This window comes from Silurus meridionalis, chromosome 12 (genome assembly GCF_014805685.1).
Source record: "Silurus meridionalis isolate SWU-2019-XX chromosome 12, ASM1480568v1, whole genome shotgun sequence".
In the NCBI taxonomy this organism is placed as follows: Eukaryota; Metazoa; Chordata; class Actinopteri; order Siluriformes; family Siluridae; genus Silurus; species Silurus meridionalis.
In genome coordinates this window covers 1,079,099-1,088,123 of record NC_060895.1, presented here as the reverse complement: position 1 = coordinate 1,088,123, position 9,025 = coordinate 1,079,099, and positions in this window count along the sequence as shown.

The window sequence follows — 9,025 nt, the reverse complement described above, 5'->3', positions numbered from 1 at the left end:
CACACACACACACACACACACACACACATTTCACTGATATTTTATATATATAATGCAACTGTAAACACATTCACTCTGTCAAACCTGGAAAAGATTTATTACACACACACACACACACACACACACACACACACACACACACACACACCTGATGCTTAAGTACGGCTCTGTTACTACAAAACCTAAAGGACTGATCATAAAAGTGTATTAGAGAGATTCCAGTGTCTGAAAGGGGGTGGAGTTTAAAAAATGTGCAAAAAAGACACAGAAATTCAGGCACTTAGACAAATGGAAGGTCAACAAGGAAGAAAAAGAGAGAGAGAGAGAGAGAGAGAGAGAGAGATACACAGACATTAACATTTGAGAGAGAAAAATCTATAAATCTATGGTTCAAGTAGACAGATAAAGAGGCAGAAAGAGAGACTAAGAAAGAGATGGAGAATGAAGAAAAAAGATAAAGATAAATTCAACAAGACAGAAAAAATGAGAGAGCGAATAAGAGAGAGAGAGAGAGAGACAGACAGAGAGAGAGAGAGACAGACAGAGAGCGAGCAAGCAATAAATTTAGTACTAGAAATAATAACTAAACCATACTGAAGAAAAGAGATTGAGATCAATAAAGAAAAAGTGAAAGAGGGAGGGAGGAGAAAGATAAAAGAAAAATCCTAAATTTCAAAAAAATTTTAATTAAGGAATGGACAAGGAGAAAGAATGACATGCAGAGAAAGAAAAATAAAGAAATAGACAGAGATAAAAAAGACAAAAAAGGTTTTAAAAAGAAAAAGAGAAACAAAGATCAATAGAGAGAAATACAGATGCATAGTAAGAAGGAGTGAAGGATGATGGAGTGATGAAGGAAAAGAAAGCCACCCAAGAGACAGAAAGAAAGACAAAGCTGGAGAGATATACAGAGATTAAAAAAGAAAGGGAAAGAGAGCAGTGTAGATCAATAAAGAGAGGCCGAGATCCAAATAGAGTCAGACGGAGAAAACGAAATACAGAGTAAGATGATGAAATGCAGAGAGACAAATGGACTGAGAGAAGAAGGGATACAGGACAGAGAGAAAGAGAGAAATCATTGTGTAATAATCACTTAAACCAGAGGCACTTCACATAAAAAGCCAATAATGTGTTGAGTCACCAGAAGCAATCACAAACCCTTTTCTCAACATCCCCCACATTTACCCCCCATTTCCCACATTTCTCCCCACATTTCTCCCCATTTCACCACATTTCTTCCCCATTTCCCCATTTCCCACATTTCCACCACATTCCCTCATTTCTCCCACATTTCTCCCCATTCCCCACCCCATTTTCCACACATTTCCCACATTTCCACATTTCCCCAAATTTCACCATATTTACCCATTTCTCCCCATTTCCCATATTCCCACATTTCATACATTCCCCATTTCTCCCCATCCCCCTTTCACACACATTTCCCACATTTCCCACATTTCCCACATTTCACCATATTCCCACATTTACCACATTTCCCACATTTCACATTTCCACACATTTCCACATTTCACACATTTCTAACATTTTCACCACATTTCCCACATTTCACCACATTTCCACACATTTCACATTTCACATTTCCACATTTCACATTTCACATTTCACACATTTCCCACATTTCCACATTTCACATTTCTCCCACATTTCACACATTTCACATTTCTCCCACATTTCACATTTCCACATTTCACATTTCACCACATTTCACACATTTCACATTTCCACACATTTCCACACATTGTCTAACATTTTACCACATTTCTCCCACATTTCTCACATTTCACCACATTTCACATTTCTCCCCATTTCACCACATTTCACATTTCACCACATTTCTCCCACATTTCACCACATTTCTCCCACATTTCACCACATTTCTCCACATTTCACCACATTTCTCCCACATTTCACCACATTTCTCACATTTCACCACATTTCTCCCACATTTCACACACATTTCACCACATTTCTCCCACATTTCACCACATTTCTCCCCATTTCTCCCACATTTCACATTTCTCCCACATTTCACCACATTTCTCCCACATTTCCACATTTCACACATTTCACCACATTTCTCCCACATTTCACCACATTTCTCCCCATTTCACCACATTTCTCTCCACATTTCACACACATTTCACCACATTTCTCCCACATTTCACACACATTTCACCACATTTCTCCCACATTTCACCATTTCTCCCACATTTCACACATTTCACCACATTTCTCCCCATTTCACCACATTTCTCCCACATTTCACCACATTTCTCCCCATTTCACCACATTTCTCCCACATTTCACCACATTTCTCCCACATTTCACACATTTCCCACATTTCACCACATTTCCCACATTTCCACACATTTCTAACATTTCACCACATTTCACCACATTTCTCCCACATTTCACCACATTTCACATTTCCACACATTTCACATTTCCCACATTTACATTTCCCCACATATTTCCACACATTTCACACACATTTCCACATTTCTCCCACATTTCACACATTTCACATTTCTCCCCATTTCACACACATTTCCCACATTTCACCACATTTTCCCCATTTCCCACATTTCACCACATTTCACACATTTCACCACATTTCCCACATTTCCACACATTGTCTAACATTTTACCACATTTCTCCCACATTTCTCCACATTTCACCACATTTCACCACATTTCTCCCACATTTCACACACATTTCACCACATTTCTCACATTTCACCACATTTCTCCCACATTTCACACACATTTCACCACATTTCTCCCACATTTCACCACATTTCTCCCACATTTCACCACATTTCTCCCACATTTCACCACATTTCTCCCACATTTCACACATTTCTCCCCACATTTCACCACATTTCTCCCCATTTCACATTTCTACATTTCACCACATTTCTCCCCATTTCACACACATTTCACCACATTTCTCCCACATTTCACCACATTTCTCCCACATTTCACACATTTCTCCACATTTCACCACATTTCTCTCCACATTTCACACACATTTCACATTTCTCCCACATTTCACCACATTTCTCCCACATTTCACCACATTTCTCCCCATTTCACCACATTTCTCCCACATTTCACCACATTTCTCCCACATTTCACACATTTCCACACATTTCACCGCATTTCACACATTTCCACACATTTCCTAACATTTCACCACATTTCACACATTTCTCCCACATTTCACCACATTTCCACATTTCCACATTTCACATTTCCACATTTCACATTTCCACACATTTCCCACATTTCACACATTTCCACACATTTCTCCCACATTTCACACATTTCACACATTTCTCCCACATTTCACACACATTTCACACATTTCACCACATTTCCCACATTTCCACACATTGTCTAACATTTTACCACATTTTCCCCATTTCCCCAAATTTCACCATATTCCCACATTTCACCACATTTCACCACATTTCTCCCCATTTCACACACATTTCTCCCACATTTCTCACCACATTTCACACACATTTCACCACATTTCTCCCACATTTCACACATTTCACCACATTTCTCCCACATTTCACCACATTTCTCCCACATTTCACCACATTTCTCCACATTTCACCACATTTCTCCCACATTTCACCATTTCTCCCACATTTCACCACATTTCTCCCACATTTCACACACATTTCACCACATTTCTCCCCATTTCACACATTTCACCACATTTCTCCCACATTTCACATTTCTCCCACATTTCACCACATTTCTCCCACATTTCACATTTCTCCCACATTTCACACATTTCACCACATTTCTCCCACATTTCACACATTTCACCACATTTCTCCCACATTTCACCACATTTCTCCCCATTTCACACACATTTCTCCCCATTTCACCACATTTCTCCCCATTTCACCACATTTCTCCATTTCACCACATTTCTCCCACATTTCACCACATTTCTCCCACATTTCACACACATTTCCCACACATTTCACCACATTTCCCACACATTTCCACACATTTCCTAACATTTCACCACATTTCCCACACATTTCTCATCACATTTCTCTCCAAATTTTTTCCCCACATTTCCCCCACATTTCCCTATTCCTATAAAATTCCACATTAATACTCCTCACCATGGACATTCTTTTCCATAGACATGCGTCATCATTTACATGTCTCACTATGAACACGTCTCACCATAGATACATTTCACAATCATTAAACACTGCTCACCATGGACATGTCTCACTACAGACAGTGCTGTGATTAAACATTACTCATCATATACATGTCTCACTGTGGACATGACTCACGACAGACAGGGCAATCCATTAACACTCACCATGGACACGTGCGTTACACAGCTTTACCATCGACACGTCTCACCATAGACATGTCTAAAGATAGACACGTCTCACTGTATACAGAATTTTACCTCCACAACTTTGCTGCTGTGAGACATGAAAGAGACGTGGACATTGTGTGAATGTGTTTCTCTTACACTCTCAGACTTTGTTATATTTGGATTTGAATGTACATTAGAAATAGATAAATCGTGTGGATGAATTGCTGTGGTGTAAGAAGAATAAGACACTTTGTTATAGTAAACTAATCAGCGTCAGGGTGGGTGGAGAAACAGAGCGAGGGTCCAGGACATCCAGTGTCTACAGTGCAGTTGTGATTTGGTATAAGGGGTCTCCGGGTGAGTAATGAATGCGGACAGCAGCATATGGGTCTCTCTTTGATTTGTTTAGCTCAGGGCAGGAAGGCAGAGAGGGGAAGATGAGACGAGCCGGGACTTGTTGTGGCGAGGCTCAGGGGCTGAAGCAAATCGGAGGAGCTGACACGCATAATGCGATGCCAAAAAGGAATCGCTGTAGTGCTGTGATTAACAGACATGGAGGAGGTGAAGAGGAATAAATTAAACTAACCTGAGATCTAACAAAAGCTGTGATACGCTGAGATTTTACCTCAAAAACATGTCATTTGAGTACTTGAACAGAATTACGGTGGAAAAATGCAAAGAATAATTCGCAACCTAGAGCTTACTGACTTCGAGTGCACAGAGAATGAGAATCAGTCTCGCACCGTACATCGAATAGCTAAGAGTATATCTAATGAGTAACGAAGCATGCTGAGAAGTTGCCGCTGTAGGGATGTAGGTCCTATTCAGATCCAGTAGATAACAAGCTAGCACTAGCGCAACTGCCTCCATCTGTAGCCAGAATTATTGAATGAATTCCATGTAGTATGTGTTTAAAAACTCATAATAAATCACTTACTATTAAAGAGCCTAAAAATACCAGAAACAATCCTTTTAATTTTTTACAGTTATTTAAATAAAGAAATGCTAGGACACAAGTGACAGTGTTAGCTAGCACTGCCAGAGCCATGTCGAGCAGAGCCGCCGTGGAGAGACGACCCTGACCTCACAACTCACTACTGAATGTAACTCACGTCTCTGATCCACATGAAAGCTGTACGAAGTACAATTATTACACTCTGACCAGCAGGACACCTGAACAGTGTGAGGGTGAAAGGGCACAAGCTCACAACCTTCTGGGGCTCGATCACTGTTCAGTGTCTCACCTGGACTGTTCTACTAACAGTAACTATTTAATGCTGTTATAGTAAAGTACTGAGTGATGAGTGAGATGATCAGGTGATGAGATTATGTAATGAAATGATGAGTGATAAAGCGATGAGTGATGTGATGATGGAGTGATGAGGGATGTGATGATGGAGTGATAAGGGATGTGATGATGGTTAATGGATGGTGATCTGATGACTGATAACTGATGGGGTGATGAGCGATGAGGTAATAGTTTGATGAGTGATGTGATGATGGAGTGATGTGATGATGGAGTGATGTTATGATGGAGTGATGTGATGTGATGATGGAGTGATGATGATGGAGTGATGTGATGATGGAGTGATGTAATGATGGAGTGATGTGATGATGGAGTGATGATGGAGTGATGTGATGATGGAGTGATGTGATGATGGAGTGATGTAATGATGGAGTGATGTAATGATGGAGTGATGTGAGGAGTGATGTAATGATGGAGTGATGTGAGCAGTGATGTAATGATGGAGTGATGTAATGATGGAGTGATGAGTGATGATGGAGTGATATGATGATGGAGTGATGATGATGGAGTGATGTGATGATGGAGTGATGTGATGATGGAGTGATGTGATGTGATGAGTGATGTGATGTGATGATGGAGTGATGATGGAGTGATGTGATGATGGAGTGATGTAATGATGGAGTGATGATGATGGAGTGATGATGGAGTGATGTGATGATGGAGTGATGATGATGGAGTGATGTAATGATGGAGTGATGTAATGATGGAGTGATGTGAGGAGTGATGTAATGATGGAGTGATGTGAGCAGTGATGTAATGATGGAGTGATGTAATGATGGAGTGATGTAATGATGGAGTGATGTAATGATGGAGTGATGAGTGATGATGGAGTGATATGATGATGGAGTGATGTGATGATGAAGTGATGTGATGATGGAGTGATGATGATGATGATGTGATGTGATGAGTGATGTGATGTGATGAGTGGTAAAGTGATGGTGTGATGGTGTGATGAGTAATAGAGTAATGAGTGATGTAGTAAATTAATGATGATTTGATGAGCGATGGATGGATGGATAGATGGATGGATGGATGAATGAATAGATAAAACTTGTCATTGTATAGTGTAGTGCAGGTACACAGCAACGAAATGCAGTTTGGCATCAAACTGAGAAGTTCAGATAAATAAATATGTAAGTAAATTTTCATCAAATAAATAAAAAAAGCAGTGAAAAAGTGAAAATTGATGGAGTGATGAGTGCTGTGGTGATGTTATTCCTCTTTATGGCAGCTATTTACTTTTATCCCTGAGCTTTTTGACCGAATCTCCTACAATATAATCTTCCTCTGACCAATCAGAATCCAGAATTCACCAGTGCTATATGGTAAGAGTAAATAGATTAATGAAATCAAAAGAGTGTGTGTGTGTGTGTGTGTGTGTGTGTGTGTGTGTGTGTGTGTGTGTGTGTGTGTGTGTGTGTGCACGCTACACATTTACTAAAGCCAAATCCATGTAATCTCTCAAGCTGCTATTTCACAACAGCGTTGAGTTCATGCCGTGGTTAGCAGGAGTGTGATGGCTCTGGCAGTCAGCAGACAGAGGATTTGGTGGAGGATACGGGGGATTTTATGTCACACACACACACACACACACACACACACGCAGTAAAGCTAACAGGGAATAGAGTGAAGGTTAATGTGGATGAAGTTAATCTTGTTTTCAGCAGAACGTTGAATTATACGATATGCAGGGATCTGATTCACTATTTTATGGTCGTTATATTGGATTATGGGTATTTTTTTTTTTTCGCTTTGGGAGGCAAATAAATCTGTCTGATAGGATTGGAAGCTGTTCTCGACTGCCTGATTGTTATTTGTTGGTTGTATGATTATGAAAACATTCAATGTTGATGGTTTATTCTGTTATTTTGGGAAGAATCGGTCAGATTGCTGGCAGCACGGCAGCTCAGACAGGTTCATATCATCACACTCGTTCTAATGCGCTCATCATTTCTATAGTAACAGCTTGTTCATGGAAATTCAGCAATTCCACACCACTAGAGATTCCCATCACAGGACTGGATTTATGTCCTCCTTTAGAGAAATGAGTTCTAGAAATAGACTAACAAAATACCGCTAACACTCCTGTGTGCAATTCTAAACTGTCTCTGTTGTTTCATTGAGGTGTTTCTGCTCTGTTTTTGCTGTAGAATGAGCAGCTTCATGGTGTAACATTGAACTCTGTATTATTACATTCTTTTTCTCACATCACACAGGGGTTAGAAATACAAATATCACCCAGATGTTCTTTTACTCATTTTTCTTCTAAATTGATTGAGATCAGAGCACATGGGCAGCAACAGCAATGCGGCGCATCTCTTCATCTAATCAGTGAAATCCATCAGATATTTGAGCTTCAGTTGCTACAGCAGATGAAGCTGTTTTGCATTCTAGATGTTATTAGAGAGATCAGGACGGAGCTGGTTATCTGTTCACACCTTGTTTATGGATGTGGTGCTGCAGAATTTCAATTGCCGACCTGACAACATGGCTCTTTCTCTTCTTTATTCATTTCCCACACACACACACACACACACACACACACACACACACACACACACACACACACACACACACACTTGTTTGCTCTCTCTTGCTATCTCTTTCTTCCCCATTAGGACAGAAGAAGCACAGGAGTGTTCTGCAGTCTGGTGGGGTTCAGGACTGCTTTGTCATCACTGGACACAACAAGGTCAGAGGGAGGTTTAGACTCAAAGCAATCTTGACTCAGCACTTAAAGTTCTGTCACACTTTTCATTCAGAAGACGTTGTTTCGCTTTTCCATTCCAGCCGCGTCGTATTTGGGTGTGTAGCATTACCTAGTGAACAAGATGGGGGCAATGGAGACCATGAGGGAGAACTCATAAAGAAATGTATTTCTGAGAGCTCTGAACACTGGGAGATGAGAACTTTGGGAGCAGAAAAGTGTGAGATCTCTGGAGGAAAAAGAGCAGAGGAACTCTGAAGGAAGAAATGCAGATGATCTCTAAAAGAAGATAAGCAATAGAACTCTGAGAAAAGAAAGTTTGAGAATTTTGGAGGAAAAGAAAAGTGTGAGATCTCTGGAGCAAGAAGAGCAGGAGAGCTCTTGACGATTAGCAGCAGAACTGTAGAAAAAGAGAAAAGGAACTCTAGGAGAACAGAAAGTGAACAGGTGACTTAGAACTGTTGGAGAAGCATTGAGAACACTGCGCACTTTCATTCAGTGAAATGTTTTAAGATTAAGATTTTCTAGAAGCTTTGTAGAACATGGTGGAGTCTTTCAGCTCTGATCCACATGACACCTTTGTTCTGCTAAAGGAAATAATTCTGAATAAAAATAAAATAAATGAGTG